This window comes from Dipodomys merriami, unplaced genomic scaffold, assembly GCF_024711535.1.
Source record: "Dipodomys merriami isolate MVZ:Mamm:240054 unplaced genomic scaffold, mDipMer1.0.p SCAF_69, whole genome shotgun sequence".
Taxonomy (NCBI): Eukaryota; Metazoa; Chordata; class Mammalia; order Rodentia; family Heteromyidae; genus Dipodomys; species Dipodomys merriami.
Window position 1 is genome coordinate 86,805 of NW_027206279.1, and position 23,065 is coordinate 109,869.

Here is a 23,065-nt window from a genome sequence, read left to right on the forward strand (position 1 = left end):
TAGGCTGAGGTTGAGGGTGAAGTTGAGGGTTAGGGTTAGGGTGAGGGTTAGGCTTAGGGTTATGGGGAGTGTTAAGCTGACGGTTAGGGTTACGATTAGTGTTAGGGTGAGGGCTAGGGTGAGAGTGATGTTTAGCCTTAGGGTTAGGGTGAGGTTTAGGGTTAGGGTTAGGATGAGGGTGAGGTTTAGAGTTAGAGTTAGGGTTAAGGTGAGTCTGAGGGTAAGGGTTAGGGTTAGGGTTAGGATTAGGATTCGGGTAAGGGTTGGGGTGAGTGTGAGGGTTAGCTTTAGGGTTAGGGTTGAGGGTTAGGGTTAGGATTAAGGTTAGGGTAAGGGTGAGTATGTGTGTTAGGGATAGGTTTAGGGTTAGTTTTAGGGTTATGCTGAGGGTGAGGTTGAAGGTGAGGGTTAGGGTTAGGGTGAGGGTTAGGGTAAGGGTTAGGGGGTGGTTTAGGAACAGGTTTAGGTTTAGGATTAGGGTTAGGGAAAGGGCTCGTATGAGGGTGAGGTTTAGGGTTAGGATTAGGGTGAGGGCTAGGGTTAGGGTTAGGGTGAGAGTCAGGGTTTGGGTTAAGTTTAGGCTTAGGGTGAGTTTTAATGTAAGGGTTATGGTGTGGGTGAGGGTTAGGGTTAGGTTGAGGGTTAGGTTTCATATTAGGTTTAGGGTGAGGGTGAGGATGAGGGTTATGGTTATTGTTATGTTGAGGGTTAGGATGAGGGTTATGATTAGTGTTAGGGTGAGGGCTAGGGTGAGGTGAGGTTTAGGGTTAGGTTTAGGGTGAGGTTTAGCTTTAGGGTTAGGGTTAGGGTTAGGGTGAGATTTATGGTTAGAGTTAGGGTTAGTGTTAACGTTAGGGTTAGGGTGAGGGTTAGGGTTAGGCTTAGGCTTAGGCTTAGGCTTAGGCTTAGGCTTAGGCCAAGCATGCGTGTGAGGGTTAGGGTTAGGGTGAGGGTGAGGGTTAGGATGAGGTTTAGGGTTAGGATTAGTGTTAGGGTGAGGTCTAGGATGAGGGTTATGATAAGGGGTAGGGTTAGGGATAGGGTAATGTTTAGGATTAGGGTTAGGGTGAGGGTGAGTGTGAAGGTTAGGGATAGGGTTAGGGTTAGTGTTAGGGTGAGGGTTAGGGGTAGGGTTTGGGTGAAGGTGAGGGTGAGGCTGAGGATTAGGGTTAGGTTTAGGGTTAGTTTTAGTGTTAGGGTTAGGGTTAGGGTTAGAGTGAGGGTGATGGTGAATGTGAGATTTAGGGTTAGGGTTAGGCTTAGGCTTAGGGTTAGGCTAAGGGCGAGGTTGGGGGTGAGGATTAGGGTTTGGGTGGTGGTTAGGGTTAGCGTTAGGGTGACGGTTAGTGTTAGGTTTAGTGTTAGAGTTAGGGTGAGTTTTAGGGTTAGGTTTTCGGTTAGTGTGAAGTTGAGGCTGAGGATTAGGGTTAGGTTTAGGGTTAGGTTTAGGTTTAGGGATAGTCTTAGGATTAGGGTTAGCGTTAGGGTTATGGTGAGGTTTAGGGTTACTAACCGTAGGGTTAGGCTGAGGGTGAGCTTGGGGGTGAGGGTTAAAGTTAGGGTTAGGGTTAGGCTTAGGGTTATGGTTATTGTTCGTGTTTTGGTTAGTGTTATGTTTGCGGTGAGGGTGAGGCTGAGGCTTAGGGTCATGTTTAGTGTTAGGGTTAGGGTGAGGTTTAGGTTTAGGATTCTGGGGAGGGTTAGGATGAGGTTTAGGGTTAGGAATACGGTTAGAGTGATTTGTAGGGTGAGGGTGAGGTTTAGGATTAGGTTTAGGGTTATCGTTAGTGTTAGTGTTAGGGTTAGGGTTAAGGTTATGCTGAGGGTTAGGGTTAGGGTTAGGCTTAGGGTTAGGCTGAGGGTGAGGGTGGGGGTGAGGATTAGAGTTAGGGTTAGGGTTCGGCTTAGGGTAAGGGTTGTTGTTAGTGTTATGGTTAGGATTAAGTTTGCTGTGAGGTTGAGGCTGAGAGTGAGGGTTGTGGTTAGGGTTAAGGATAGGGTTAGTGTTATTGTTAGGGTAAGGTTTAGAGTAATGGTGAGGTTGAAGGTGAGGTTCAGGTTTAGGTTGAGGTTTAGGGTGAGGTTTAGGGTTAGGGTTAGAGTTAGGTTGAGGGTGAGGTTTAGGGTTAGGGTTAGGGTTAGGCGGAGGATTAGGCTGAGGTTTAGGGACAGGTTTAGTGTTAGGGTTAGGGTGAGGGTGATTGTTAGGTTGAGGTTTAGGGATAGGGTTTGGTTTAGGATTAGGGTTAGGGTGAGGGTGAGTATGAGGGTTAGTGTGAGGGTTAGGCTGAGGGTGAGGGTGGTGGTGAGGATTAGGCTTAGGGTAATTGTTCGAGTTAGGTTTAGTGTTCTTGTTAGGGTTAGGGTTATAGTTACGGTGAGGGTGAGGGTGCGGGTGAGGGTTATGGTTATGGTTAGGGTGGGGTTTAGGGTTAGGGTTAGGGTGAGGGTGAGGGTGAGGTTTAGGGTTAGATATAGAGTTAGGGGGAGGGTTAGGGTTAGGGTTAGGGATAGGATTAGGGTTAGAATGAGGGTGAGTGTGTGTGTTAGTTTTAGGTTTAGGGTTAGGCTTAGGGTTAGTCTGAGGGTGAGGTTGGGGGTGAGGATTAGGGTTAGGGTGATGGTTAGGGTTAGGGTAAGTGTAAGGGTTAGTGTTAGGATTAGGGTTAGAGTTAGTGTTAGGGTGGGGGTGACGTTAAGGGTAAATGTGAGGGTTAGGCTGAGCATGAGGGTTAAGGTAAGGGTGAGGGTTAGGGTTAGGGTGAGGGTTAGGGTTATGTTTAGGGTGAGGGTGAGAGTTAAATTGAGGATTAGTTTTATTGTTCATGTGAAGTTTAGGGTGAGGATGAGGGTTAGGTTTAGGGCGAGGTCTAGGGATAGGGTCAGGTTTAGGGTTAGTGTTAGGGTGAGGTTTAGGATTACATTGATGCTTAGGGTTAGTGTGAGGTTTAGTGTTAGGGTTAGGGTTAGTGTTAAGGTGAGGGTAAGTGTTAGGGTGAGGGTTAGGGTTAGGGTGAGGGTTATGTTTAGTGTGAGGGTTAGGGTTAGGGTTAGGGTTTTTGTTAGCATTACGGTTAGGGTTAAGTTTATGGTGAGGGTGAGGGTGAGTTTTAGGGTTAGGTCTAGGATGAGGTTTAGGATAGGGTTGGGGTTAGGGTTAGGTTCAGGGTGAGCTTTAATGTTAGAGTTAGGGTTAGGGTGAGGCTGAGGGTGAGGGTTAGGGTTAGTATTAATGTTAGGGTTATAATTAAGTTGAGGGTTAGGTTGAGGGTGAGGGTTAGGGTTTGGGTTAGGAGTACATTAGGGTTAGTGTTAGGGTAAGTGTGAGTGTTAGAGTTAAGGTTAGGGATACGCTTAGGGTTAGGCTGAGGTTGAGGGTGAGGGTTAGGTTTAGGGTTAGGGTTAGGGTGAGTGTGAGAGGTAGGGTTAGGGTTAGGCTTAGCATTAGGCTGAGGGTGAGTGTGAGGGTTAGGTTTAGGGTTAGGCTTAGGATTAGGCTGAGGGTGAGTGTGTGGGTTAGGGTTAGGGCTAGTGTTATGGTGAGGTTTAGGGTTTGGGTTAGGGTTAGATTTAGGGTTAGTGTGAGGGTGAGGTTTAGGGTTAGATTTAGGGTTATGGTGAGCTTTAGGTTGAGGGTTATGGTAATGGTTAGGGTTTGGGTTATTGTTAGGGTGAGAGTTAGAGGGAGGGTTAGGGTTAGGGTTAGGGTGAGGGACAGGAGTAGGGTTGGAGTGAGGGTGAGTGTGTGTGTTAGGTTTAGGTTTAGGGTTAGGCTTAGGGTTAGGCTGAGAGTGAGCTTGAGGGTGAGGGTTAGGGTTAGGGGGAGGGTTAGGATGAGGGTTAGGGTTAGGGTTAGGGTTATGGTAAGGGCTAGGCTGAGTTTGAGGGTGAGGTTTAAGGTTAGGGTTAGGATTTAGGGTTAGGGTGAGGTTTAGGGTTAGAGTTAGGTTTAGGGTGAGGCTGAGCGTGAAGGTTAGGGTTAGGGTTAGTGTTAGGTTTAGGGTTAGGTTTAGGGTGAGGTTTAGGGTTAGGGTGAGGGTTAGGGTTAGGTTTAGGATTAGGATTAGGGTTAGGGTTAGGGTGAGGTGAGTGTGAGGGTTAGGTTTAGGTTTAGTGTTAGGCTTAGGTTTAGGCTGAGGGTGAGTGTGAGTGTTAGGGTGAGTGTTAGGTTTAGGGATATGGGGAGGGTTAGGATGAGGGTTAGGGTTAGGATTAAGGTTAGGGTGAGGGCAAGGGAGAGGTTGAGGTTTAGGTTTAGTGTTAGGGTGAGGTTTAGGGTTAGGGTTAGGGTTAGGTTGAGTGTGAGGTATAGGGTTACAGTTAGGGTTAAGGTGAGGGTGAGGATGAGGGTTAGGGTTAGGTTTTGGGTTATGGTGAGGGTGAGTGAGTGTGTTAGGGTGAGGTTTAGGTTTAGGCAAAGGTTTAGGCTAATGGTGAGGTTGAAGTTGAAGGTTAGGGTTAGTGTGAGGTTTAGGGTAAGGGTTAGGGGGAGGGTTAGGATGAAGATTAGGGTTAGGACTAGTGTTAGTGTGAGAGTGAGGGTGAGGGTTAGGGTTAGTGTTAGGGTGAGGGTTAGGATGTGGGTTAGGATTAGTGTTTGGGTGAGGGCTAAGGTGAGGGTGAGGTTTAGGGTTAGGATTAGGGTTAGGGTGAGGGCTAGGGTGAGGGTGAGGATTAGGGTTAGTTTTAGGGTAAGGTTTAGTTTTAGAGTTAGGGTTAGGGTGAGGATGAGGGATAGGGTTATGGTGAGGGTGAGGGTTAGGGTTGGGATTAGGGTTAGGGTGAGGTTGAGTTTTAGAATTAGGGTTAGGGTTCGGGTTAGGTTTAGGGTTAGGATTAGTGTTATTGTTAGGGTTAGGGTTAGAGTTATGGTGAAGGTGAGGTTTGGGGTGATGGTTAAGGTTAGGGTAGGGTGAGGTTTAGGGTTAGGGTTAGGATTAGGGTTTGGGTGAGTTTGTGGTTAAGTGTTAGAGTTAAAGTTAGGGTGAGGCTGAGTTTGAGGGTGAGGGTTAGGGTTAGGGTTAGGTTTAGGGTTATTGTTAGTATTAGGGTTAGGGTTACAGTTATTGCGAGGGTGAGGGTGAGTTTTAGGGTTAGGGCTAGGATGAGGTTTAGGGATAGGGTTAGGGTTAGGGTTAGGGTCAGGGTGAGGTTTAGTGTTAGAGTTAGGGTTAGGGTGAAGCTGAGGGTGAGGGTTAGGGTTCGGATTAATGTTAGGGTTAGGCTTAAGGAGAGGGTCAGGTTGAGGTTAGGGTTAGGAGTAGGATTAGGGTTAGTATTAGTTTGAGTGTGAAGTTTAGGGTTAGGGTTAGGGTTAGGGATAGGCTTAGGGTTAGGCTGACTTTGAGGGTGATGGATAGGGTTAGGGTGAGTTTTAGGCCTAAGGTTAGGGTGAGTGTGAGGGTTAGGTTTAGGGTTAGGGTCCGGATTAGGTTGAGGGTGAGGGTGTGGGTAAGGGTTAGAGTGAGGGTTAGGGTTAGGGTGAAGGTGAGGGTTAGGGTGACAGGGTTAGGGTTAGGGTTAGGTTTAGGGTTAGGGTTATGATTAGTGTTAGGGTAAAAGTGATATTCATGGTTAGATTTAGGTTTAGTTGGAGGGTAAATTCGGAGTTTAGGGTTAGGCTTAGTGTTAGGGTGAGTTTTAGAGTTTGGGTTAGGTCTAGAGTCACGGTTAGGGTGACGGTGACTTTTAGGGTTAGAGTTAGGGTTAGGGTGAGGTTTAGGTTGAGAGTTATGGTAAGTTTTAGTTTTATGGTTAGGGTGAGAGTCAGGGGGAGGTTTAGGTTTAGGGTCACGGTTAGGGATAGTATTCGGTTTAGAGTGAGGGTGTGTGTGTTAGGTTTTGGTTAAGTTTAGGCTAATGGTTAGGCTGAGAATGAGGTTGAGGGTGAGGGTTATTGTTAGGGGGAGGGTTAGGGTTAGGGTTAGGGTGAGAGTTAGGTTTCGGTTAAGTTTAGGGTTAGGGTGAGGGTTAGGGTTAGTGTTAGGGTGAGGGTTAGGTTTCTTGTTAGGTTGAGGATTAAGGTTAGGGTAAGGATGAGGGTTAGGGTTAGGGTTAGTGTGAGGGTTAGGATGAGGTTTAGGGTAATAAATAGGGTTAGGATGAGGGCTAGGGTGAGGGTAAGGATTAGGGTTAGTGTTAGGGTAAGGCTTAGGTTTAGGGTTAGGGTTAGGGTGAGTTTTAGGTTGAGGGTTATGGTAAGGGTTAGTTTTAGGGATAGGGTGAGAGGGGAAGGTTTAGTGTTAGGGTTACGGTTAGGGATAGTATTAGGGTTAGAGTGAGGGTGAATGTGTGTGTTAGGTTTAGGTTTAGGTTTAGGCTAATGGTTTGGCTGAGGGTGAGGTTGAGGGTGAGGGTTAGGGTTAGGGGTAGGGTTAGGATGAGGGTTAGGGTTAGGATTAGAGTTAGTTAAGGGCTAGGGTGAGTGTGAGGGTTAGGGTGAGGATGATGGTAAGGGTAAAGGTAATGTTTAGGCTGAGGGTTAGGGTTAAGATAAGGGTGAGGGTTAGGGTTAGGTTTAGGGTTAGGGTAAGGGATAGGGTTAGGGTTAGGGTGAGGGTTAGATTGAGGATTAGAGTTAGGGTTAGTGTGAGGTTTAGGGTGAGGATGAGGGTTAGGGATAGGGTGAGGGTGAGGGTTAGATTAGGGTTAGAGTGAGGGCTAGGGTGAGGGTGAGGATTAGGGTTAGGGTTAGGGATAGGGTGAGGTTTAGGATTAGGGTGAGGTTTTGGGTTAGTGTGAGTGTTAGTGTTAAGGTTAGGGTTAGTGTTGGGGTGAGGGTAAGCGTTACGTTGTGGGTTAGGGTTAGTGTGAGGTTTATGGTTAGGGTGAGGGTGAGGGTTAGGGTTAGGGTTAGGGTGAGGTTTAGTGTTAGGGTTAGGGTTAGAGTTAGGGTTAGGGAGAGGGTGAGGTTTCGGGGTACATTTAGGGTTATCGTGAGGGTTAGGGTTAGTGTGCGGGTTAGCATGGGGGTGATTGTAAGGGTAAAGGTGAGCTTTAGGCTGAGGGTGAGGTTTATGGTAAGGGTGAGTGTTAGGGTTATGGTGAGGGTTAGTTTTAGCGCTAGGGTGAAGTTGAGGGTTAGATTGAGGATTAGTGTTAGGGTTAGTGTGACGTTTATGGTGAGGATGAGGGTTAGGGTTAGGGTGAAGGCTAAGGTGAGGGTGAGGGTTAGGGTTAGTGTTAGGGTGAGGTTTAGGGTTAGGGTGATGTTTAGGGTTAGTGTGAGGGTTAGTATTAGGGTTAGTGTTAGGGTGAGGGTAAGTTTTAGTGTGAGGGTTAGGTTTAGGGCGAGGGTTATGGTTAGGGTGAGGGTGAGGGTTAGGATAAGTGCAAGGGTGAGGGCTAGGCTGAGGTTTAGGATGAGGGTTAGGGTTAGGTATGGGGTTAGTTTTAGGATTAGGGTTAGGTTGAGGGTGAATATGAGGGTTAGGATTAGGGTTCGGGTTAGGCTTAGAGTTAGGATGAGGGTTAGGGTTAGGGTTTGGGTTAGGGTGAGGGTGAGGCTGAGGTTTAGGGTTAGGTTTATGGTTAGTGTTAGTGTTAGGGTCAGTGTTATGGTTACAGTGAGGGTTGGGTTTAGGGTTAAGTTTAGACTTAGATTTAGGGTGAGGGTTAGGATAAGGATTAGGTTTGCGATTAGGGTTAGGGTGAGGGCTAGGGTGAAGGTGAGGTTTAGTGTTAGTGTTAGCGTAAGGTTTAGGGTTAGGGTTAGGGTTAGGGTGATGGTTAGGATGAGGGTGAGGGTTACGGTGAGGGTGAGGGTTAGGGTTAGGGTTAGGGTGAGGGTTAGGGTTAGGGTTAGGGTTAGGGTGAGGTTGAGTTTTATCATTAGGGTTAGGGTAAGGTTTAGGGTTAGGATTATTCTTATTGTTGGTCTTAGAGTTAGAGTTGTGGTGAGGGTGAGGGTGAGGGTGAGTGTTAGGGTTAGGGTGAGGTTTAGGGTTAGGGTTATCATTAGGGTTAGGGTGAGGGTGAGGTTTATGGTTAGATTTAGGTTCAGTTGAAGTGTTAGGTCGAGGGTTAGGCTTAGGTTAAGTGTTAGGGTTAAGGTTAGGTTGAGGGTTAGGTTGAGTTTTAGGGTTAGGGTTAGGGTTAGGGTTAGGATTAGGGTTAGGGTGAGGGTGAGTGTGAGGTTTAGGGTTAGGGTTAGGCTTAGGCTTAGTGTTAGGCTAAGGGTGAGGTTGGGGGCGAGGATTAGGGTTAGGGTGAGGGTTAGTGTTAGGGTTAGGGTGAGGGTGAGGGTTAGATTGAGGATTAGTGTTAGGGTTAGTGTGAAGTTTCGGGTGAGGATGAGGGTTAGGGTTACGGCGCGGTCTAGGGATAGGGTGAGGTTTAGGGTTAGTGTTAGGGTGAGGTTTAGGGTAAAGGTGATGGTAAGGGTTAGTGTGAGGTTTAGTGTCAGGGTTAGGGTTAGTGTTCGGGTAAGGGTAAGTGTTAGGGTGAGGGTTAGGTTAGGGTGAGGGTTATGTTTAGGGTGAGGTTCGGGTTGGGGTTAGGGTTATTGCTAGCGTTAGGGTTAGGGTTAAGTTTATGGTGAGGGTGAGGGTGAGGGTTAGGGTTAGGGCTAGGATGAGGTTTAGGCATAGGGTTAGGGTTAGGGTTAGGTTCAGGGTGAGGTTTAGTTTAGAGTTAGTGTTAGGGTGAGGCTGAGGGTGAGGGTTAGGGTTAGGATTAATGTTAGGGTTAAGCTTAAGATGAGGGTTAGGTTGAGGTTGAGGGTTATGGTTAGGGTTATGAGTAGGATTAGGTTGGTGTTAGGGTGAGTGTGAGGGTTAGGTTTAGGGTTAGGGATAGGCTTAGGGTTAGGCTGTGTTTGAGGGTTAGGGTTACGGTTAGGGTGAGGTTTAGGTTTAGGGTTAGGGTGAGTGTGAGCGTTAGGGTTAGGGTTAGGCTTAGGATTCGGCTGAGGGTGAGGGTATGGGTTAGGGTTAGGGTTTGGGTTAGGGTTTGGGATAGGGTTAGATTTAGGGTTGGGGTGAGGGTGAGGTTTAGGGTTAGATTTAGGGTTAGGGTGTGGTTTAGGTTGAGGGTTAGTTTAAGGGTTAGTGTTAGGGTTAGGGTTAGGGTGAGAGTTAGGGGGAGGGTTAGGATTAGGGTTAGGGTTAAGGATAGGATTAGGGTTAGATTCTGGGTGAGTTTGTGTGTTAGGTTTAGGTTTAGGGTTAGGCTTGGTGTTAGGCTGAGTGTGAGGTTGAGGTTAAGGGTTTAGGTTAGGGTTAGGGTTAGGATGAGTGTTAGGTATAGGATTAGGGTAAGAGTAAGGTCTAGGGTGAGTGTGAAGGTGAGCTTTAACGTTAGGGTTATGGTTAAGGTTATTGTGAGGGTGAGGTTTAGTGTTAGAGTTAGGGTTAGGGTGAGGCTGAGGGTGAGGTTTAGGGTTAGGATTAGTGTTAGGTTTAGGGTTAGGTTTAGGGTGAGGGTTAGGGTGAGGGTGAGGGTTAGGGTTTGGATTAGGATTAGGGTAAGGGTTTGGGTGAGTGTGAGGGTTAGGGTTAGGTTTAGGGTTAGGCTTAGGGTTAGGCTGAGGTTGAGGGTGGGGGTGAGGATTAGGGTTAGAGTGATGGCTTGGGTTAGTGTTAGTGTTATTGTTAGGGTTAGGGTTTGAATTACTGTGAGGGTGATGGTTCGGATGAGGGTTAGGGTTAGGGTTCGGGTTTAGGTTAGGTTGAGGGTTCGGTTTAGGTTTAGTGTAAGGGTTAGGGTTAGGGTGAGAGTTAGGGGGAGGGTTAGTGTTAGGGTTAGGTTTAGGGATAGGATTAGGTTTAGGTTGAGGGTGAGTGTGTGTGTTAGGGTTAGGTTTATTGTTAGGCTTAGGTTTAGGCTGAGGAATCAGTTTAGGGGGACGGTTTGAATGAAGTATAGGGTTAGGATTAGGGTTAGGGTAAGGGCTAGGGTGAGGGTTAGGTTTAGGGTTAGATTTAAGGTAAGGGTGAAGCAGAGGGTGAGAGTTAGGGTTACAGTTAGTGTTAGGTTTAGGGTTGGGGTAAGGGTGAGGGTTAGGGTGAGGGTGAGGGTTAGGGTTAGGATTAGGATAAGGATTAGGTTTAGGGTTAGTGTGAGTGTGAGGGTTAGGGTTAGAGTTAGGGTTAGGCTTAGGTTTAGGCTGAGGGTGAGGGTGAGGATTAGGGTTTGGGTGAGGTTGAGGGTTAGGTTTAGGGTTATGGGGAGGTTTAGGATGAGGGTTAGGTTTACGATTAGGGTTAGGGTGAGGGCTAGGGTGAGAGTGTTGTTTAGAGTTAGGGTTAGGATGAGGTTTAGGGTTAGGGTTAGGGTGAGGGTGAGTTGTGAGGTTTAGGGTTAGAGTTAGGGTTAAGGTGAGGCTGAGGGTGAGGATTAGGGTTAGGGTTAAGATTAGGATTAGGGTAAGGGTTAGGGTGAGTAGGAGGGTTAAGGTTAGGTTTAGGCTTAGGCTTAGAGTTACAGTGAGTGTGAGGGTGAGGGTGAGGTTAGGGTTAGGATTAGGGTTAGGGTAAGGGTGAGTGTGTGTGTTAAGGTTAGGTTTAGGGTTAGAATTAGGTATAGGCTGAGGGTGAGGTTGAGGGTGAGGGTTAGGGTGTGGGTGAGTTTAGGGTAAGGGTTAGGAGGAGGTTTAGGAAGAGGGTTAGGGTTAGGATTAGGGTTAGGGCAAGGGCTAGGTTGAGGGTGAGGTTTAGGATTAGAATTAGGGTGAGGTTTAGGGTTAGGTTTAGGGTGAGAGTTAGGGTTCGGGTTAAGTTTAGGGTTAGGATGAGTGTTAGGGTAACGGTTACGGTGAGGGTGCGGGTTTGGTTTAGGTTGAGGGTTAGGTTCCGGATTAAGGTTAGGGTGAGTGGTAGGGTGAGGGTTATGGTTAATGTTATGGTGAGGGTTAGGATGAGGGTTATGATTAGTGTTAGTGTGAGGGCTAGGGTGATGGTGAGGTTTAGGGTTAGATTTAGGGTTAGGGTGAGAGTTAGGCTTCGGGTTAAGTTTAGGGTTAGGGTTAGGGTTAGCGTTAGGGTTAGGGTGAGGTTTAGGCTTAGGCTTAGGCTTAGGCTTAGGCTTAGGCTTAGGCCGAGCATGAGTGTGAGGGTTAGGGTTAGGGTTAGGATGAGGTTTAGGGTTAGGATTAGGGTTAGGGTGAGGGCTAGGATGAGGGTTATGGTGAGTGGTAGGGTTAAGGATAGGGTTAGGTTTAGGATTAGGGTTAGGGTGATGGTGAGTGTGAAGGTTAGGGTTAGGTTTAGGCTTAGAGTTAGGGTGAGGTTTTGGTTTAAGGTTTGGGTTAATGTGAGGGTGAGGCTGAAGTTTAGGGTTAGGTTTAGGGTCAAGTTTAGCGTTAGGGTTAGGGTTAGGTTTAGGGTTAGGTTTATTACAGTGTGGGTTAGGTTTAGGGTTAGGTTTAGGGTTAAGCTGAGGGTGAGGGTGAGTGTGAGGATTAGAGTTAGGTTTAGGGTTAGGGTTAGGGTTTCAGTTATTGTTAATGTTATGGTTAGGGTTAAGTTTGCGTTGAGGGTGAGGGTAAGGGTTAGAGTTAGGATTAGGGTGGGGTTTAGGGTTAGGTTAGGGTTATAGGGAGGTTTAGGACGTGGGTTTGTGTTAGGATTAGGGTTAGGATGAGGGCTAGGGTGAGATTTAGGTTTAGGGTTAGGGTTAGGGTGAGGTTTAGGGTTAGGGTTAGGATTAGGGTGAATGTGAGGTACAGGGTTAGATTTAGGTTTAATAAGAGGCTGCGGGTGAGGCTTACGGTTAGGGTTAGGATTAATATTAGGGTAAGGGTTAGTTTTAGGGTGAGGGTTAGGGTGAGGGTTAGGGTTAGGCTTAGGGTTAGGGTTAGGGTGAGGGTGAGGTTTAGGGTTAGATTTAGTGTTAGGGTGAAGCTGAGGATGAGGGTTAGGGTTACAGCTAGTGTTAGCTTTAAGGTTAGGGTAAGGGTGAGGTTTAGGGTGAGGGTGAGGGTGAGGGTGAGGGTTAGGGATAGGGTTAGGGGGAGGGTTAAGATGAGGGATAGGGTTAGGATTAGAGTTAGGGTGAGAGCTAGGTGAGGGTAAGGTTTCGGGTTAGGGTTAGGGTGAGGTTTAGGGTTATGGTTACTTTTAGGGTTAGGGTGAGGTTTAGGTTTAGGTTTAGAGTTAGGGTTAAGGTGAGGCTGAGGTTGAGGGGTAGGGTTAGGGTTAGGATTAGGATTAGTGTAAGGGTTAGGGTGAGTGTGAGGGTTAAGGTTAGGTTAGGCTTAAGGTTACACAGAGGGTGAGGGTGAGCGTGAGGGTTAGGGTTAGTCTTAGGGTTATGGTGAGGGTGAATGTGTGTGTTAGAGTTAGTTTTAGGGTTAGGCTTAGGGTTAGGCTTAGGGTGAGGTTGATGGTGAGTTTTAGGGTTAGGATGAGGCTTAGGGTAAGGGTCAGGGGGAGGGTTTGGATGAGGGATACGGTTAGTATTAGGGTTAGGGTGAGGGCTAGGGTGAGGGTGAGGTTTAGGTTTAGGGTCAGGGTGAGGTTTAGTGTTAGAGTTAGGTTTAGGGTGAGGCTGAGGGTGAGGGTTATGTTTAGGATTAATGTTAGGCTTAGGCTTAAGGTGAGGGTTAGGATTAGGGTTAGGAGTAGGATTAAGGTTAGGGTGAGGGTGAGGGTTAGTGTTAGGGTTAGGAAAAGGGATAGGCTTAGGGTTAGGCTGAGGTTGAGGGTGAGGGTTAGGTTTAGGGTGATGTTTTGGGTTAGGGTTAAGGTGAGTTTGGTGGTTAGGGTTAGGGTTAGGCTTAAGATTAGGCTGAGGGTGAGGGTGTGGGTTAGAGTTAGGGTGAGGTTTAGGGATATGGGGAGGGTTAGGATGAGGGTTAAGGTTAGGGTGAGGTTTAGGGTGAGGGTGAGTGTGTGTGTTAGGGTTAGTTTTATGGTTAGGCTTAGGGTTAGGCTGAGGGTGAGGTTGAGGGTGAGGGTTAGGGTTAGGGTGAGGGTTAGGGTAAGGGCTAGGGGGAGAGTTAAGAAGAGGGTAAGGATTAGGGTTAGGGTTAGTTATGCTAGGGTGAGGATGAGGTTTAGTGTTAGGGTTAGGTTGAGGGTAACGTTTAGGGTAAGGGTAAGAGTTAGGGTTCTGGTTTTGTTTAGGGGTAGGTTGTGGATTAGTGTAAGGGTTAGTGTGAGGGTGAGGGTTAGTGTTAGTGTCAGATTAAGGTTTAGGGTTAGGGTTAGGGTTAGGGTGAGGGTAAGGTTGCGGGTTAGGGTTACAGTGAGGGTGAGGATTAGGGTTAGGGTGAAGTTTAGGGTTAGGATTAGGGTTATCGTGAGGGTGAATGTTAGGATTAGGGTTAGGGTTAGGGTTAGGTTTATTGTTAGAATTAATTTTATTGTTAGAGTTAGGGTTAGAGTTATGGTGAGGGTGAGGGTGAGGGTTAGGGTTAGGGTTAGGGTGAGGTTTAGGGTTAGGGTTAGGATTAGGGTTAGTGTGAGGGTGAGGATTAGGGTAAGATTTAGGGTTATTTGGAGGGTTAGGTCGAGAGTTAGGGTTAGGGTAAGTTTTAGGGTTAAGGTTAGGGTGAGGGTTAGGTTGAGGTTTAGGGTTATGGTTAGGGTTAGGGTTAGGATTATGGTGAGGGTGAGGGTTAGGGTGAGGGTTAGGATGAGGGTTAGGGTTACGGTTGCGGTGAAGTTTAGGGTTAGGTTGAGTGTTAGGGTTAGGATTAGGGTTAGGGTGAGGTTTAGTGTTAGCATTAGGGTTAGGGTTTGGGTTAGGTTTAGGTTTAGGGTTTGGATTACTGTTATTGATAGGGTGAGGGTTAGATTTATGGTGAGGGTGAGGGTGAGGGTGAGTGTTAGGGTTAGGGTGAGGTTTAGGGTTAGATTTAGGTTTGGTTGGAGGATTAGGTCGAGGGTTTGGGTTAGGGTAAGTGTTAGGGTTAAGGTTCTGTTGAGGGTTAGGTTGAGGTTTAGGGTTATGGTTATGGTTAGGATTAGGGTTAAGTTGAGGGTGAGTGTGAGCATTAGGTTTAGGGTTAGGCTTAGGCTTAGGGTTCAGCTGAGGGTGAGGCTGGGGGTGAGGATTAGGGTTAAGGTGATGGTTAGGGTTAGGGTTAGTGTGAGTTTTAGTGTTAGTGTTAGGGTTAGAATTAGGGTTAGGGTTAGAAATAGGGTTAGGGTGAGGGTTAGGGTGGGGGTGACGGTAATGGTAAAGGTGAGAGTTAGGCTGAGGGTGAGGGTTACGTTAAGGGTGAGAGTTAGGGTTAGGGTTAGGGTGAGGGTGAGGGTTAGATTGAGGATTAGTGTTAGTGTTAGTGTGAAGTTTAGGGTGAGAATGAGGGTTAGGGTTAGGGCGAGGTCTAGGGTGAGGGTGAGGTTTAGGGTTATTGTTAGGGTGATGTTTAGGGTTAGGGTGATGGTTAGGGTTAGTGTGAGGTTTAGTGTTAGGGTTAGGGTTATTGTTAGGGTGAGGGTAAGTGTTAGGGTGAGGGTTACGGTTAGGGTCAGGGTTATGGTTAGGGTGAGGTTTAGGGTTAGTTTTAGGATTATTGTTAGCATTATGGTTAGGGTTACAGTTATGGTGAGGGTGAGGGTGAGGATTATGCTTAGGGCTAGGATGAGGTTTAGGGATAGGGTTAGGGTTAGGGTTTGGGTCAGGGTGAGGTTTAGTGTTAGATTTAGGGTTAGGGTGGTGCTGAGGGTGAAGGTTAGGTTTAGGATTAAAATTAGGTTTAGGCTTAAGGTGAGTGTTAGTTTGAGGGTGAGGGTTAGAGTTAGGGTTAGGAGTAGGATTAGGGTTTTTGTTAGGGTGAGTGTGAGGGTTAGGGTTAGGGTTAGGTATAGGCTTAGTGTTAGGCTGAGGTTGAGAGTGAGGGTTAAGGTTAGGGTGAGGTTTAGGTTTCAGGTTAGGGTTAGTGTTAGGCTTACGATTAGGCTGATGTTGAAGGTTGTGGGTTATGGTTAGTGTGAGGGTTAGGGTTATGGAGAGGGTTAGGATGAGGGCTAGGGTTAGGATTAGGGTTAGGTTGAGGGTGAGTGTGTGTGTTAGGTTTAGGTTTAGGGTTAGGCTTAGGGTTAGGCTGAGAGTGAGGTTGAGGGTGAGGGCTAGGGTGAGGGTGAGGTTTATTATTAGGGTTAGGGTGAGGTTTATGATTAGGGTAAGGGTGAAAGTTAGGGTTCAGTTTAAGTTTAGGGTTAGGTTGAGTGTTAGTGTAAGGGTTATGGTGAGGGTGAGTGTTAGGTTTAGGTTGAGGGTTAGGGTTCGGATTAGGGTTAGGGTGAGGGTGAGGGTGAAGGTTAGGTTTAGTGTTAGGGTGAGGGTTAGGTGGAGGGTTAGGGTTAGGGTTAGGGTTAGTGTGAGGTTTAGGGTTAGGATAAGGGTTATGATGAGGGTGAGGGTGAAGTTTAGGGTTAGAGTTAGGGTTAAGGTGAGGCTGAGGTTGTTGGTTAGGGTTAGGGTTAGTGTTAGATTTAGGGTTAGGTTGACGGTGAGGTCTAGGCTTAGGGTTAGGATTAGTTTTAGGGTAAGGTTTAGGGTGATTGTGAGCATTAGGGTTAGTGTTAGGCTTAGGGTTAGGCTGAGAGTGAGAGTGAGGGTGAATGTTAGGGTTAGGGTGAGGGCTAGGGTTAGGTTTAGGTTGAGAGTTAGTGTTAGGGTTTGGGTGAGGGTTAAGTTTAGGTTTAGGGTGATAGTAACGATGTGGATTAGGGTTATGATTAGGGTTAGGGTGAGGTCTAGGGTGAGGGTGAGGGTTAGGGTTAGTGTTACATTAAGGTTTAGGTTTTGGGTTAGGGTTAGGGTGAGGGTTAGGTTGAGGCTTAGGGTTACAGTGAGGGTGAGGATTAGGTTTAGGGTGAGGGTTAGTGTTAGGATTAGGGTTAGCATGAGGGTGAATGTTAGGATTAAGGTTAGGGTTAGGGTTATGGTTAGGTTTAGGGTTAGGATTAATGTTATTGTTAGGGTTGGGGTTAGAGTTATGATGAGGGTGAGGGTGAGGTGAGGGTTCGGGTTAGAGTTAGAGTTAGGGTGAGGTTTAGGGTTAGGGTTAGGGTGAGGGTGAGGTTTAGGGTTATATTTAGGGTTAGTTGGAGGGTTAGGTCGAGGGTTAGGGTTCGGGTTACTATTAGGGTTAAGGATCCGGTGAGGTTTAGGTTGAGGTTTAGGGTTATGGTTAGGTTTAGGGTTAGGATTAGAGTGAGGGTGAGTGTGAGCGTTAGGGTTAGGGTTAGGTTAGTCTTAGGCTTAGGTTTAGGCTGAGGGTGGGGGTGGGGGTGAGGATTAGGTTTAGGGTGATGGTTAGGGATTGGGTTAGGGTGAGGGTTAGGATGAGGGGTAGGATTAGGATTAGTTTTAGGGTGAGGGTTAGGGTGAGGGTGAGTGTTAGGGTTAGGGTGATGGTTAGTTTTACAGATAGGGTGAGGGTTAGGATGAGGTTTAGGGTTACGGTGAGGGTTAGGGTGGGGATTGTGGTAAGGGTAAAGTTGAGGTTTAGGCTGAGGCTGAGGGTTAAGATAAGGGTGAGTGTTAGGGTTTGGTTTAGGTTTAGGGTAAGGGTTAGGGTTAGGGTTAGGGTTAGGGTAAGGGTTAGGGTTAGGTTTAGAGTGAGGGTTAGATTGAGGATTAGTGTTAGGGTTAGTGTGAGGTTTAGGGTGAGGATGAGGGTTAGGGTTAGTGTTAAGGTGAGAGTAAGTGTTAGGGTGAGGGATAGGGTTTGAGTGAAGTTTTTGTTTAGGGTGAGGCTGAGGGTTAGTGTTAGGGTTATTGTTAGGGTTAAGGTTAGGTTTACCGTTACGGGGAGGGTTAGGGTTGGGGTTAGGGTGAGGTTTAGGCTTAGAGTTAGGGTGAGGGTTAGGATGAGGATTAGGGTTAGGGTTAGGGTGAGGTTTAGGGTTAGGATTAGGATTAGGGTTAGGGTGAGTTTCAGGTTTATGGTTAGATTTAGGTTTAGTTGGAGGGTTAGGTTGAGGTTTAGGGTTAGTTTTAGTGTTAGGGTGAGTTTTATGTTTTGGGTTAGGGTTAGAGTTAGGGTTAGGGTGAGGGTGAGGTTTAGGGTTAGAGTTAGTGTTAGGGTGAGGTTTAGGTTGAGGTTTATGGTAAGGGTTAGGTTTAGGGTTACGATTAGGGTGAGAGTTAGGGGGAGGGTTAGGGTTAGGGTTAGGGATAGCATTAAGGTGAGAGTGAGGGTGAGTGTGTGTGTTAGGTTTATTTTTCTGGTTAGGCTTAGGGTTATGCTGAGGGTGAGGTTGAGGGTGAGAGTTAAGGTTAGGGGAGGGTTAGGATGAGGGTTAGGGTTAGGATTAGGGTTAGGGTAAGGGCTAGGGTGAGTGTGAGGGTGAGGTTTAAGGTTATGGTTATTGTTAGGGTTAGGTAGAGGGTGAGGTTTAGGGTTCGATTTAGGGTTAGGGTGAGGCTGAAGGTGAGGGTTAGGGTTAGGGTTAGAATTAGGATTAGGGTAAGGGTTAGGGTGAGTGTGAGGGTTATAGTTAGGCTTAGGGTTAGGCTGAGGGTGAGGGTGAGGGTGAGGGTTAGGGTTAGGTGGAGGGTTAGGGATAGGGTTAGGGTGAGAGTTAAGGTTCGGTTATGTTTAGGGTTAGGGTGAGGTTTAGGGTTATGGCGAGCGTGAGGTTTAGGGTTAGGTTGAGTTTTAGGGTTAGCGTTAGGGTGAGGGTTAAGGTTAGGGTTATGGTGAGGGCTAGGTTGAGGGTGATTGTTAGGGTTAGTGTTAGATTAAGGTTTAGGGTTAGGGTTAGGGTTAAGGTGAAGGTTAGGTTGAGGGTTAGGGTTACAGTGAGGGTGAGGATTAGGGTTAGGATGAGGGTTAGGATTAGGATTAGGGTTAGGGTGAGGGTGAGTGTTAGGATTACGGTTAGGGTTAAGGTTAGGTTTAGAGTTAGGATTAGTGTTATTGTTAGGGTTAGGGTTAGAGTTATGGTGAGGGTGAGGTTAAGGGTGAGGGTTAGGGTATGGGTTAGGGTGAGGTTGAGGGTTAGGGTTAGGAATAGGGTTAAGGTGAGGTTGAGGTTTAGGGTTAGATTTAGGGTTAGTTGGAGGATTAGGTCAAGGGTTAGAGTTAGGGTTATTTTTAGGGTTAAGGTTAGGGTGAGGGTTATGTTGAGGTTTAGGGTTATGGTTAGGGTTAGGGTTAGGAGTAGGGTGAAGTTGAGGGTGAGTGTGAGGGTTCAGCTTAGGCTTAGGCTTAGGGTTAGGCTGAGGGCGAGAGTGGGGGTGAAGATAAGGTTTAGGGTGATGGTTAGGGATAGGGCTAGGGTGAGTTTTAGGATGAGGGTTATCATTAGGATTAGGGTTAGGGTGAGGGCTAGGGTGAGGGTGAGGGTTAGATTAAGGTTTAGGCTTAGGCTTAGGTTTAGGCTGAGTGTGAGGCTGAGGGTGAGGGTTAGAGTTAGTGTGATGGTTAGGTTTACAGTTACGGTGAGGGTTAGGATGAGGATTAGGATTACGGTGAGGGTTAGGGTGAGGATGATGTTAAGGGCAAAGGTGAGGTTTAGGCTGAGGGTGAGGGTTAAGGTAAGGGTGAGTGTTAGGGTTAGGTTTAGGTTTAGGGTAAGGGTTAGTGTTAGGTTTAGGGTTAGGGTGAGGGTTAGATTTAGGATTAGGGTTAGGGTTAGTGTGAGGTTTAGGGTGAGGATGAGGGTTAGGGTTAGGGTGAAGGTGAGGGTTAGAATTAGGGTTAGGGTGAGGGCTAGGGTGAGGGTTAGGATTAGGGATAGGGTTAGGGTTAGGGAGAGGTTTAGGATTAGGGTGAGGGTTAGGGTTAGTGTGAGGGTTAGTGTTAGGTTTAGGGTTAGTGTTAGGGTGAGGGTAAGTGTTAGCGTGAGGGTTAGGGTTAGGCTGAGGGTTATGGTTAGGATGAGGGTGAGGTTTAGGGTTAGGGTTAGGGTGAGATTTAGTGTTAGGGTTAGGGTTAGAGTTAGGGTTAGGGAGAGGGTGAGGTTTAGGGTTACATTAAGGGTTAGTGTGAGGCTTAGGGTTAGGGTCCATGTTAGCGTGGGGGTGAAGGTAAGGGTAAAGTTGAGGGTTAGGCTGAGGGTGAGGTTTACGGTAAGGGTGAGGGTTAGGGTTATGGTGAGGGTTAGTGTTATTGTTAGGGTGAGGTGGAGTGTTAGATTGAGTATTATTGTTAGGGTTAGTGTGAGGTTTATGGTTAGGATGAGTTTTAGGGTTAGGATGAAGTCTAGGGTGAGGGTGAGGGTTAGGGTTAGTGTTAGGGTGAGGTTTGGGGTTAGGGTGATGTTTAGGCTTAGTGTGAGGGTTACTGTTATGGTTAGGGTTAGTGTTAGGGTGAGGGTAAATATTAGGGTGAGGGTTAGGGTTATGATGAGGGTTATGGTTAGTGTGAGGGTTAGAGTTAGGATAAGTGTAAGGGTGAGGGCTAGGCTGAGGGTTAGGGTTAGGGATAGGGTTAGGTTTAGGATTAGGGTTAGGGTGAGGGTGAATGTGAGGGATAGGATTAGGTTAGGTTTAAGCTTGGCGTTAGGATGAGGGTTAGGGTTAGGGTTTGGGTTAGGGTGAGGGTGAGGCTGAGGGTTAGGGTTAGGTTTATGTTTAGGTTTAGTGTTAGGTTTAGGGTTAGTGTTAGGGTTAGTGTTAGGGTTACAGTGAGGGTTGGGGTTAGGTTTAGGGTTAGGTTTAGGCTTAGAGTTAGGATGAGGGTTAGGATAAGGATTAGGTTTACGATTAGGGTTAGTGTGAGGGCTAGGGTGAAGGTGAGGATGACGGTTAGTGAGATGGTAATGTTTAGGGTTAGGGTTAGGGTTAGGGTGAGCGTTAGGATGAGGGTTAATGTTATGATGAGGGTGCGGATTAGGCTTAGGGTGAGGCTTAGGGTTAGGATTAGTTAGGGTGAGGTTGAGAGTTAACATTAGGGTTAGGGTTAGTGTTAGGTTTAGGTTTAGGGTTTGGATTACTGTTATTGTTATGGTTAGGATTAGAGTTATGGTTAGGGTGAGGGTGAGAGTGAGTGTTAGGTTTAGGGTGAGGTTTAGGGTTAGGGGTAGGATAAGGGTTAGGGTGAGGGTGAGGTTTATGGTTAGATTTAGGTTTAGTTGGAGGGTTAGGTCGAGGGTTAGGGTTAGCTTAATTGTTAGGGTTAAGGTTAGGTTGAGGGTTAGGTTGACGTTTAGGGTTAGGAAAAGGTTTAGGGTTAGGATTATGGTTAGGGTGAGGGTGAGTGTGAGGTTTAGGGTTAGGGTTAGGCTTAGGCTTAGGTTTAGGCTGAGGGTAAGTGTGGGGGTGAGAAATAGGATTAGGGTGATGGTTAGGGTTAGGGTTAGAGTGAGGTTTAATGTTAGGGTTAGTGTTAGTGTTAGGGTGAGGGTAAGTGTTAGGGTGAGGGTGAGGGTTAGGGTGAGGGTTATGTTTAGGGTGAGGTTTAGGGTTAGGGTTAGGGTTATTGTTATTGTTAGGGTTAGGGTTAAGGTTATGGTGAGGGTGAGGGTGAGGTTTAGGGTTAGGGCTAGGATGAGGTTTAGGGATAGGGTTAGGGTTAGTAACCCTAGTGTTAGATTTAGGGTTCGGGTGAGGCAGAGGGTGAGGGTTAGGCTTAGGTTTAATGTTAGGGTTAGGCTTAAGGTGAGGGTTAAGTTGAGGATGAGGGTTATGGTTAGGATTAAGAGTAGAATTAGGGTTAGTGTTAGGGTGAGAGTGAGGGTTAAGGTTAGGATTAGGGATAGGCTTAGGTTTAGGCTGAGGTTGAGGGTGAGGGTTTGGGTTAGGGTGAGGTTTAGGGTTAGGGTTAGGTTGAGTGTGAGTGTTGGGGTTTGGGATAGGCTTAGGATTAGTCTGAGGGTGAGGATGTGGGTTAGGGTTTGGGTTAGTGTTAGGGTGAGATTTAGGGTTTGGGTTAGTGTTAGAGTTCGGTTTAGGGTGAGGGTGAGGTTTAGTGTTAGTTTGGGTTAGGGTGAGGTTTAGGTTTAGGGTTAGGGTAAGGGTTAGTGTTAGGGTTAGGGTTAGGTTGAGAGTTAGGGGGAGTTTTAAGTTTAGGGTTAGGGTTAGGGATAGGATTAGGGTTAGAGTGAGGGTGAGTGTGTGTCTTAGGTTTAGGTTTAGGGTTTGGCTTAGGGTTAGGCTGAGGGTGAGTTTGACAGTGAGGGTTAGGGTTAGGGGGAGGGTTAGGATGAGGGTTAGGGTTAGGATATGGGTTAGGGTAAGGGCTAAGGTGAGTGTGAGGGTGAGGTTTAAGGTTAGGGTTACAGTTAGGGTTAGGGTTAGGGTGAGGGAGAGGTTTAGGTTTAGTTAGGTTTAGGGTGAGGCTGAGTGTGAGGGTTAGTGTTAGCATTAGTGTTAGGTTTAGGGTTAGGTTTAGGGGGAGGGTTAGTGTGAGGGTGAGGGTTAAGATTAGGATTAGGGTTAGGGTTAGGGTGAGTGTGAGGGTTAGGGTTAGGTTTAGGGTTAGGCTTAGGGTTAAGCTGAGGATGAGGGCGAGGGTGAGGTTTAGGGTTAGGGTGAGGTTTAGGGTTAAGGTTATGGGGAGGGTTAGGATGAGGGTTAGGGTTAGGTTTAGGGTTAGGGTGAGGGCTGGGGTGAGGTTGAGTTTTAGGGTTAGGGTTAGGGTGAGGTTTAGTGTTAGGGATAGGGTTAGGGTCAGGGTGAGTGTGAAGTACAGGGTTAGAGTTAAGGTTAAGGTGCTGTTGAGGATGAGGCTTAGGATTAGGGTTAGGTGGAGGGTGAGTGTGAGGTTTAGGTTTAGGGTTAGGCTTAGGCTTAGGATTAGGCTGAGGGTGGGGTGAGGATTAGGGTTAGGGTGAGGTTAGGGTTAGGGTTAGGAGTAGGATTAGGATTAGTGTTAGGGTGAATGTGAGGGTTAAGGTTAGGGTGAGGTTTAGGGTTAGGATTAGGGTGAGTGTGAGGGTTAGGGTTAGGGTTAGGCTTAGAATTAGGCTGAGGGTGAAGGTGTGGGTTAGGGTTAAGGTTAGTGTTAGGGTGAAGTTTAGGGTTTGGGTTAGGGTTAGAGTTTGGGTTAGGGTGAGGGTGAGGTTTAGGGTTAGTGTTAGGGTTAGGGTGAGGCTGAGAATGAGGGTTAGGGTTAGGGTTAATGTTATGTTTAGGGTTAAGTTTAGGGGGAGGGTTAGGGTGAGGGTGAGGGTTAAGATTAGGATTAGGGTTAAGGTGAGAGTGAGTGTGAGGGTTAGGGTTAGGCTTAGGTTTAGGCTGAGGGTGAGGTTGAGGGTGAGGTTTAGGGTTAGGGTGAGGTTTAGGGTTAGGGTTATGAGGAGGGTTGGGATGAGTTTTAGGGTTAGGATTTGGGTTACGGTGAGGGCTAGGGTGAGGTTGAGGTTTAGGGTTAGTGTTAGGGTGAGGTTTCGGGTTAGGGTTAGGGTTAGGGTGAGTGTGAGGTACAGGGTTAGAGTGAAAGTTAAGCTGAGGCTGAGGGTGAGGCTTAGGTTTAGGGTTAGGATTAGGATTAGGTTAAGGATTAGGGAGAGTGTGAGTGTTTGGGTTAGGTTTAGGCTTAGGGTTACACTGAGGATGAGGTTTAGGATGAGGGTTAGGGATAGGATGAGAATTAGAGTGAGGGTTAGGATTAGTGTGAGGGTTTGTTTTAGGGTTAGGGTTAGTATTTGGATTGGTGTTAGGGTGAGGGTGAGGTTTATGGTTAGATTTAGGTTTAGCTGGAGGGTTACGTCGAGGGTTAGGGTTAGGGTTAATGTTAGGTTTAAGGTTAGGGTCAGGGTTAGGTTGCGGTTTTGGGTTTAGGTTAGGTTTAGGGTTAGGGTTAGGATTAGGCTGAGGGTGAGTGTGAGGTTTAGGGTTTGGGTTAGGCTTAGGCTCAGGATTAGGCTGAGGGTGAGGGTGGGGGTGAGGATTAGGGTTAGGGTGATGGTTATGGTTAGGGTTATGGTGAGGGTAGTGTTAGGGTTAGGGTTAGAGTTAGGGTTAGGGTGAGGGTGAGGTTTAGGGGTAGAGTTATGGTTAGGGTGAGGGTTAGCGTTAGAGTGAGGGTTAGGGTGAGGGTGACGGTAAGGGTAAAGTTGAGGGTTAGGCTGAGGGTGAGGGTTACACTAAGGGTAAGGGTTAGGGTTAGGGTGAGGGTTAGGGTGAGGGTGAGAGTTAGATTGAGTATTAGTGTTAGGGTTAGTGTGAAGTTAGGGTGAGGATGAGGGTTAGGGTTAGGGTGAGTATAGGGAGAGGTTGA